The sequence below is a fragment of the Malus sylvestris genome, chromosome 10 (assembly GCF_916048215.2).
Source record: "Malus sylvestris chromosome 10, drMalSylv7.2, whole genome shotgun sequence".
In the NCBI taxonomy this organism is placed as follows: domain Eukaryota; kingdom Viridiplantae; phylum Streptophyta; class Magnoliopsida; order Rosales; family Rosaceae; genus Malus; species Malus sylvestris.
The window spans coordinates 7,076,449-7,086,059 of NC_062269.1; the positions used below are offsets into that span (position 1 = coordinate 7,076,449).

At 36.2% G+C, this 9,611-nt stretch overlaps 1 long non-coding RNA gene across 2 annotated transcripts; it reads left to right on the plus strand.

The window, feature by feature from the left end:
* The first annotated feature begins 1,449 nt into the window (after positions 1-1,449).
* On the plus strand, positions 1,450-4,227 carry LOC126585495 (uncharacterized). Of its 2 annotated transcripts, XR_007610530.1 has the most exons (4): positions 1,450-2,033; positions 2,210-2,347; positions 2,967-3,024; positions 3,936-4,227. It is a non-coding gene; the product is annotated as an uncharacterized LOC126585495 (long non-coding RNA). The 2 variants fall into 2 exon arrangements; XR_007610532.1 differs by lacking the exon at positions 1,450-2,033 and having other exon boundaries at positions 2,040-2,347.
* Positions 4,228-9,611: the final 5,384 nt, after the last annotated feature.

Here is a 9,611-nt window from a genome sequence, read left to right on the forward strand (position 1 = left end):
ATCGATTGACCTACTAGGATCCTCAGTTATCAATAGAGTCATCATCATGTATTCTTTTTTCATACATTTCCATGGTGGCAAATTATACGGAAATACGAAAATCGGCCAAGTACTGTGGTGTTGGTTTAAAACCCTAAACGAATTAAATCCGTCAGTGGCAAGTCCCAATCTAACTTTACGAGAATCAACAGCAAACTCGGGGAACGTTCGATCAAACTCTTTCCATGCCTCTCCATCTGCAGGATGTCGCATCACATCATCGTCTACCTGTTTTTTCCTTATGCCATCTCATGTCTATGGCAGTATGCGACGACATATACAATTGCTGCAACCTAGGTTTCAGGGGCAGATAACGCATGACTTTTTGTGGGATCTTAGTGGTTCTATTATGAGATGTCATTTTGAACCTCGACTCAATTGCATACAGAGCATTTATCCAATGTTTTATACTCTTTGTATAATAAAATACAATTTTTTTTGCAAACATGAATTTTTTCATAACCCAATCCAAGACCTTTCAACACCTTTTGCGCGTCTCTATGGTCTTTCGGCAAACAATTGTCCTTCGGAAGCATTCTCTTGAAAACCCAAAAAAAATAATCGAAACATTGGTTCAACATACGATGCTTTATTTTTCCATGCCTTAGTTCCACAATGGCCGTGAGAACGAAAAAGCTTTCGCACCCCGAGTAAAACTCTTGGTTGGCATTTTTTAATAGTTTTTCATATTGTTCGAACTCTGCACTGTCCATTGGTGTAGGCACGTCATCTTCCCCTTCTTAATTGGTGTTTGTCGATGCAAATGGAAAAACATCATTTATAATATCCATGACTTGTTCATTAGGATCGACAATAGGTTCAACATTATCCACTCTTGTGGCATTTGAAGACGAAGCATTGTCTAATTGTTCCCCATGATGGTTCCAAGTATTATATATCTCAATCATTCCATTCCTTACTAAATGAAATCGAACATTTTCTATTGTCTCCCTTAACGTGTTGTTACACCTCCTACAAGGACATCGGATTCTAGTTGCACTCAGGTTGTATGTACTTGCAAAGTTAATAAAATCCTCGATTCCATCCAAGTATTCATCCGCGCATCTATTCGGGTTCTATATCCACGTCCTGTCCATAATTCCTGGAACCACAATAACAATACAACAATCACAACAACTTCATACAAATTGATAATGTCACCTTATGCCTCCGGTAGGGGCCCTATCCCATTCGGGAATGTATAGTTATGTCACGTAATTTACGGCTACATCATATTAGATTTCGACGTGGATGAATTTCGGCAGCATCTTGATACAGTTCTTCAGGTGTATGACCCGAAGAACGTACAGAGATAATACCGAAATCTCCACAACCGAAACCTAATCCTTCAACCATAAACTACGCGTCATAACTGTGTATTCCCAATGTGACAGCCCGTCCCTAATTTTAAGAATTTTTAAAGTTTTAATAAAGGATTTTACAAAAATGCCCTTTGAGGCACGCACATCATTCGAGGTTAATCGTTGTGTCGTGCCATCTAAGATTTGTTTTCTTGACATATCCTCGTAGTACTCGTCGTTACGGACGCGTGGGCGCAGACGGTTCGTGATTTGGAGTTATATCGAAGAAGTTATTAACGTTTGAAATTTGGAATTTTAAGGAATTATAATTTTAGTAAAATATAGAAATTCTTTTATGAAATTGGACGGCCCAGATTTATTGATGAATGAAATGGATGGCTGGGATGAGGGAAAGGTTTTTGGTGTGTGTATGTGTATGAGAAGAAGAAACAGAAAACAGAAAAGAAGAAGAGACTGGGCAGAAATGCCCAATCGGAGAAGAAGAAGATGAGAGTGAACCAGAAGAAGGGAGAGGAAGAAGCTGACCAATCAGGGGACGGAAAGGAGGGAAAGGAGGGAGAGTGGTGCACGGGGGAACAGGAGGAATGGGTCACCCTTGACCCGCGCGACCCAAGCTTCCAAATCGGCGGGTTTTCGCCGTTTTCGTCCAATTTTCCGCCGAATTGAGTCAAGGTACCACTCCTAATCATCATCTAGGCCTTCCCTCTTCACGTTTCACCCCAAGAATCATTGAATTTCGTTGTGATTTCGCGAAGAACACCCCTACGGGTGCCGCGACCCTTTTGTTTAAATTCTCCAAATTTTGAAATGTTTTCTTTCAATTACTAACACCTTTAGCATTCCTTTAGGACCTAGAACAAAGCCCAAGAGGTAATTGAGGCGTTGGAACAAGTTTGAAGGTCGAATTGGAAACACCCAAATTCTAGGGTTCTTCACGGTTTTGGTGAAATTGAAGCACTTCCAGGCCAAATTGGCCTTGGTCTCAGGTATGAAAGTTGTTCTACTCATTGAGATCTTCAAATCTGCAAATTTTGGTAATTTTTGGAAATAGTTGAATTTTCCGGGGAGCCGGGGGCGGCCAACCGCCACCCGCGGCGGCCCGCGCGGCGGCGCGTGGCCAATGGCCCGCCAATGTCATTATTAGCTTGTGATTAAGGTTCTAGGTTCTGTTTTGATAATTGATGGACGTAAATTGAATAATTGAACCTAAGTTGGTTACGATTCATGGTTAGGTGAAAATGTGAATTGACGATCCGACCGTTGGATCGTCATCAAACTTTGATACGTTGTAATACGTAATATTTGAGGATTATAGGAACTTACGGATTGGGAATCCGATTTACGGATCTTCCGGAATTGAAGTTGTAAGTTCATAAAATAGAATGTTAACCGTCACTTAGTTTTGGAAATTGACGGAGATCCGACCGTTGGATGGTAATGAAATTTTAGGATGTTGTCCTAGAGGTATATTGTGGACCTCTGGAAGTTACGGATTTGAAATCTGAATTGCAGATCATCCGGATCGAACTACGTAGTGACGTGTCTTATATAAGTTATGTATTCTATCGGCAGAATTTCTGAGGTTGGATTTGATTGTTGTTCTAGGCGCTAATCGTCATGACGCCTTGATGTACGGTGCTAGGGAGTTGTGGGCGAACTCCAGGTGAGTGGGCAGTTTTGTTTTCGTATTACCTATATACTATTGTTTTTCCCAGAAAAATGCTTTTATGCGAAATTATGTTTTGAAAATGCCATGCATAGAATTATTTGGAAAATGTGAATTTCATATGAGTTATATGATTGATATATGATGCATACATGTTGCATGGTGCTGTGGAGGCACAGGTAAGTCAGGTGAGTTCGTTTATTCATTGAATTGTTGTTGTTGAGATGTTTGAGCTCATAATCTGCACCCTAGGTGTTAGTGCTTATATTATTCACCACACCGCACGCTCGCCTTGGATCCAAGTAGGTGGATGTCGTACAGACCATGTGAGGGTTCCGACATGCCAGTCGTACAGACCATTAGAGGGGTTCCGACTGGTGGGTGACCTTAGATATGCGCGCTGATGATATGATGAGAGAAGCACTAGAGCGTATTTTACACCTTTCATCGTATAGACTACCTTACGTAGTTCCGAGTGATGTGCAGAGTAGGGCCGTATAGGTCACTGTGGTGACTCCGGCTTAGTGAGATATTGAGCTATTGAATTAATCGTATAGGACCAACTGCAGGGTCTCCGATTGATTCCTTATTTCACCTGATTTATATTTTGATTTATGGCATGGCATGTTTTTCTTGAAAAATGTTAAAGATTTGGGATTCAAGCTTTGAGATTTCATATGGTTATATATCTATATATATATATATATATATATATATATATATATATATTTCTGAAAAGTGTTAAAGGTTTGAGATTTGAGATTTTTGCTTATATATATGTTATATATATGCTATTTTCTGGGAAAGTATACAGGTTTTACGGTGAGGGGTTAGAAATGTTTTAAATGAAAAGTTTTCGAAAAACTTTGTTTTACTGACCCACTCAATTTTGTTTTGCGCCCCTCCAGGTTCAAGTTAGCAGAGCTTTGGTGGCCACGAGGAATCCAACGGTGTTCTGACAGAATTCACAAAAGTAGGACTCACCCTCGGGTGTGTTATCTTAGTAATTGGAAATTTTTTTTAAAGCTTCCGAACTGTGTAAATGGTTACGTCACTCTCACGTGACGGCCAGCATGCCCTCCTTCGGGACGGGGTGTGTCACCCAAACTGTCCAAATAATGGGACAATTCAAGAATTAATTGGACCGCAGTCATGCTTTCGCATCCATGCGCGAAATCCAACTAATCCTTAAATGGAAAACTAGGTTTTACTAAAAATAAAAAACAAGTACGAAGTTAATTTCAATTAACTCTGTATATCACAACACATATTTGTACGTCAAGTACAAATTTAACAACATAATATAAATATAATTTCATAGCACAATATAAACATAACAAACTAAGTTCAACATAATTTAATTAATGGTGTATGTTTAAAAAATAAAACGAAGAAATTACCTTCTCAATCGTTATCCACCAATCGCCAATCACACACAATATCCCTATAGAGAACGAAATTAATGGCGTTAGTATGAATTTACATTAATACTTTAACCGTAACGACAAAAAACGCTTACCAGACACATCGAGATAGCTCGATCAACCTAGAGAAGATGGAGGGAGTAGTTTAGATGATGAAATTGAGAGAAAATGAAAATGACGGATTCCAGATTCAGCAAAATCACAGGGATGAGTGCAAAGGCACAATCTGCAAATTTTTTGCAGTTTGCCTCTGCACAAGGCTGATTTCAGATTAAAAAGGACAAACGATTTTGCGCGACGAATCATATGTTAGTCACGCAAAGAATATTTGAGCGACGAAGAAAACTTTTTTGTCGCGCAAATATTTCTTGCGCGACGAAGGTCTGTATTCGTCGCTCAAATGTTATTTGCGTGATGAAATAAGACCTTCGTCGTGCAAGAAATATTTGTTTTTTATTTTTTATGTTTTCCTTCTTTATTTTTATGTACTGTAAATTTTTATTTTATTATAAATAAAAAACTCATACCTAATTAAACATTAAATTAATTAACAAAACTAATGTACGCTCTCGACTAAAAATTATAATTACTGCAAATATTAATACTCATCCACATAACATATATTTATTCATTAAATTCAACATGAAGTCCACAAAATCTTATTTAAAAAAAATATATATAAAAAAAAACAACCCTCATCAACTTCAATCCTCCCTCGCCTGCAAAACATCAAACTTCCACTTCCGGAATTTCTGCTTGAAAAGCCCATCCACATAAATCCGTTGCTTCTCATCAATTTCATCAATATCCCAATGAACCTACATTAATGCCAATAACAATAAATTAGTAATTTAAAAAATATTACGTTTTATCACAAATAATTTTTCAGTATTTACCATAAACTTACCGATAACTCTCCCAGCATGGACTTCTTCAACTCCTCCGGGACCTTTTTCCAAGACTCAAACTCGACAGAACAATCCCTCGGCACCAAATTCCCAATGTCATAAATGAATTCGGCGTACACCTCAGCCAAAGTTTTGCCTTCAAAGTACGGCACTTGCTTCCGTCGGAACCTCTCTACTCGCACTACAACTTTCTTTTTCCCAGAACCTTCCCCAGAATCGGCCATTCTTTTTTAAACAAAAAAAAAATTGAAAACTTCGACTCTGAAATTGTGTTAATATAGCACTAGGACAACTTTGCGTGACGATTTTTTCGTCACACAAAACTATAAGCCGTCGAGCAAAATACGTCATTAATGAGCAATAAATTGGAAGGTTTGAATGCATTCAGGCAGCGCACTACGCAACAAACACATTTATTCGTCGCGCAATGTGTATTTGCGCAACGCTTTATCGTCGCTCAATATATTGCGCGACGAATAGAATAAAATAATTGTAATTACAAAGTTTACGTAAACATAGATATCTATATTTACGTAAACTTTGTAATTACAAACAAATATTTACAAACGATTTAATACCTTAAATATTTATTCTTAAATTAATTAATACTTTAAATATTTATTCTATAAATAATTAGGGTAAAAGACTGTTTACTACCCTCATGTTTCGTGGTTTTCAACATTTAGTACATCAAGTTTTTTTCGTCTCAGAGTCATACCTAAAGTGTAAATTTTGGGACAGTCTCATACATCCATTAGTCAAACTGTTAAGTTTTTCGTTAACTGTGACGTGGCGCACTGACTGGGCGCCACGTGTCATCCACGTTGTTTTTTTTTTTTTTTCTTTCTTTTCTTTTCTTCTTCTTCTTCTTCTTCTTCTTCTTCTTCTTCTTCTTCTTCTTCTTCTTCTTCTTCTTCTTCTTCTTCTTCCGACTGCAACTTTCTTTTTTTTTTTTTTTTTCTTCCTCCTTCTCCTTCTTCCTTCCTTCCTCCTTCCTCCTTCCTTCCCTTTCTTCCCCTATTCCTTCTCATTCTCCTTCTTCTTCCCGAATCTGGGGAAGCTTTTTTTTTGTTTTGTTTTTTTTTTCTTCTTCTTCTTCTTCTTCTTTCTCTTTCCTCCTTCCTTCTTCTTCTTCTTCTTCTTCTTCTTCTTCTTCCAAATCTACCCAGATTCAGTTTTTTCATTTTTTTTTCTTTTTTTTTTCTTCTTTCTTCTTCTTCTTCTTCTTCTTCTTCTTCCTCCTCCTAATTTGCCTAGATTCAGTTTTTTTTTTTTTTCTTCCTCCTTCTTCTCCTTATTCCTTCCTCCTTCTTCCTTCCCCTTCTTCTCCTTCTTCCTTCCCCTTCTTCGTTCTTCTTCTTCTTCCTCTGAATTTGGGGGAAGATGAAAGTTTTTTTTTTTTTTTTTTTTTTTTTTTTTTTTTTTTTTTTTTTTTTTGAGGAAGAAGAAGAAGAAGGAGGAGGAAGAAGGGGAAGGAAGAAGGAGAAGGAGGAAGAAAAAATTGCAGTCGGAGGAAGAAGAAGAAGAAGAAGAAGGAAGAAGAAGGAAGAAGAAGAAAGAAAGAAAAAAAAAACAAACTTCCCCAGATTTCGGAGGAAGAAGAAGAAGAAGAAGAAGGAGAAGGAAGAAGAAGGAAGAAGGAGAAGGAAGAAGCAAAAAAAAAAAAAAGAAAGTTGCAGTTGGAGGAAGAAGAAGAAGGAGAAGGAAGAAGAAAAAAAAAGAAAAGAAGAAGAAGAAAAAAAAAACGTAGATGACACATGGCGCCCAGTCAGTGTGCCACGTCACAGTTAACGAAAAACTTAACAGTTTGACTAACGGATGTATGAGACTGTCCCAAAATTTACACTTTAGGTATGACTCTGAGACGAAAAAAACTTGATGTACTAAATGTTGAAAATCACGAAACATGAGGGTAGTAAACAGTCTTTTACCCAAATAATTAATACCTAATATGTTATTCTAAAAATAGTTAATACCTTAAATATTTAATCTACAAATCATTTATGTCTTCATCCATACAATTATTTTCAGCATAAGTACGATATTCATTAAAGATTAAAAACACATATAAACCATAGCCAGGGTGCTTAATTAAGTCCAAATACATAAATTAGATTTAAAAAAACTTAAATTTAAAATTGTCGTACAAAACATAAACTTTAAACTACTATTTGGATGATCCTGCTCCATTCTGCAAGACTTCATAACGCCACATATTGTAACCTTCCTCCAACGCATCCTCCAACAACTTCATCAATTGTTCTTTCGGTTCATCATCAAAAACATACTTACGCTGTTACACATATATACATATAATTAATTCCAACATATAACTAAAAATTTAGCAAACTAAATTATTGATTCATCAACAATATACTTACTAATCGTTCATCCATCACAAGCTTTTTCACATTTCCCGGCACATCTTTCCAAGAACGCCACTCAGCAGTGGGGCAATTATTCCTCATAGCTGCAGCAATTGCACGAGCAAACGCAAAATGTTCTCCCATATCATGCTCGTCGGCCTTGCACACACTCTCATTGTTGTTTTTATCCGCCATCTTAGCACGAAATTGTGAAAAATAAACAGTAGAAGCGCCTATAAATAGCAAAGTTAGGATCTTTGCGCGATGAACTCTTTGTCGCGCAAACATCTGCATTAAATAGCCTCATATTTACCTGATTCAGATGTATTGGATGGTGAAAAGTTGGTGGACCTTGCGCGACGAATATTTGTTGCGCAAAAGTAAAATTTCGTCGCGCAAGTGTTTCCCCCCAAATTAAATTACTCGCGTTTTCTTGCTAACTTTAAGCTACGACAAAAAACAATTCGTCGCGCTAAGTATTCTTGCGCGACGAATAATTCGTCGCACAAGTTTAATTTATTTATTTCCTCTATTTTTCTATTTTGCGCGACGAATTTGTTTGTTGTCGCGCAAGTGCGTCTTGTGCGACAAATTTTTGTTTGTCGCGCAACCTATTTTTTTTACTAGTGTAATTAGTGTAAAATATCGATATCGGTGTAAATATTGATATTTATATTTATAAAAATATTTATGAATATATTAATATTTATATTGAGACGGCAATGATGAAAATTTGCTAAAAAATATAAAAATTTAAAATGACATTGTTGTTGTTGTTTGAATTGTTTTTAATAAATAGAGGAGGAGGAATTCGAAACTATTGCATTAATTTAGGAGGGGGAAATATCGAATCTGGACGCATGAGTGGAAAGCCAACACTCTATCTGCAATGATATTGGACCACATGTTGTTCTTATTTGAGTTAAGAATGTTCTTATTTGAAGATTATTTGAAGGGTAATGCTATGAAGACTAAATTTGAAAACTAAATGATGTGTCACCAATAAGAATGAGCATATTTATCAACGCTTAAGTAATAATTCAATCATCAACTTCCATGTCATTTAGTTTAGTAAATTTTGTTTACAAATTTAGTCAGTGAGATAATATTCAACAAAAGAAAAATGATTATTCGGATAATGATTCCTTTTTAGTCTCTTATATGCAAAAGACGGAAAGTTATATAGCATTTAATAATTAATTCTTAATTAATACAGGTATTATAGTTTGACATGACAATGCAGAGAGTGCTAATTTGAAGATGGAAAGCTCTAATTTGTATTGGGTACATCAACTCATTCATATTTAGTCGAAATTAGAGAAAATTTTGTCAAAAAAATTTTATAAGTTCGAAATATGCAATGTGTTTCAGCGGAATTTCTGTAGTAAATCGGTAAAAGTAGACAATTTCCAACACACACTCCAATACCTCCGCCTATAGTAGACTTCACCATCTCTTCTCTCGAAAAAAATTCTCCAGACACCCATCTTTACACCATTCACTGAATTAGACCATGATCGAGACCGCCTTTGATGGCTTGGATTGACAACGACTTCTGTGATAAAAACTCATAAATATCCTGGGATCCGTTTATGTGCCACATCAGCATATGACAAATTTTTTTACTGAATTGTGACCAAGGTATAAAATATCGATGATATCGGAAATATCGGTAGTCCAAAAACACGGAAATTTCGATGGAAATATCGGGATATTATCGATATCGATAAAATTGAAGAAAAACCACAGAAATTGTAAGAAAAACTTGGAAATTTTTATTGAAACTTTGCAAGATGTTTATTTAGTCAATTATCTATTAGTTTATCACAAAAAATTGGAAGGAAATGCATTGCATGATAGATATAACTTATTTAAGTTGATTATAT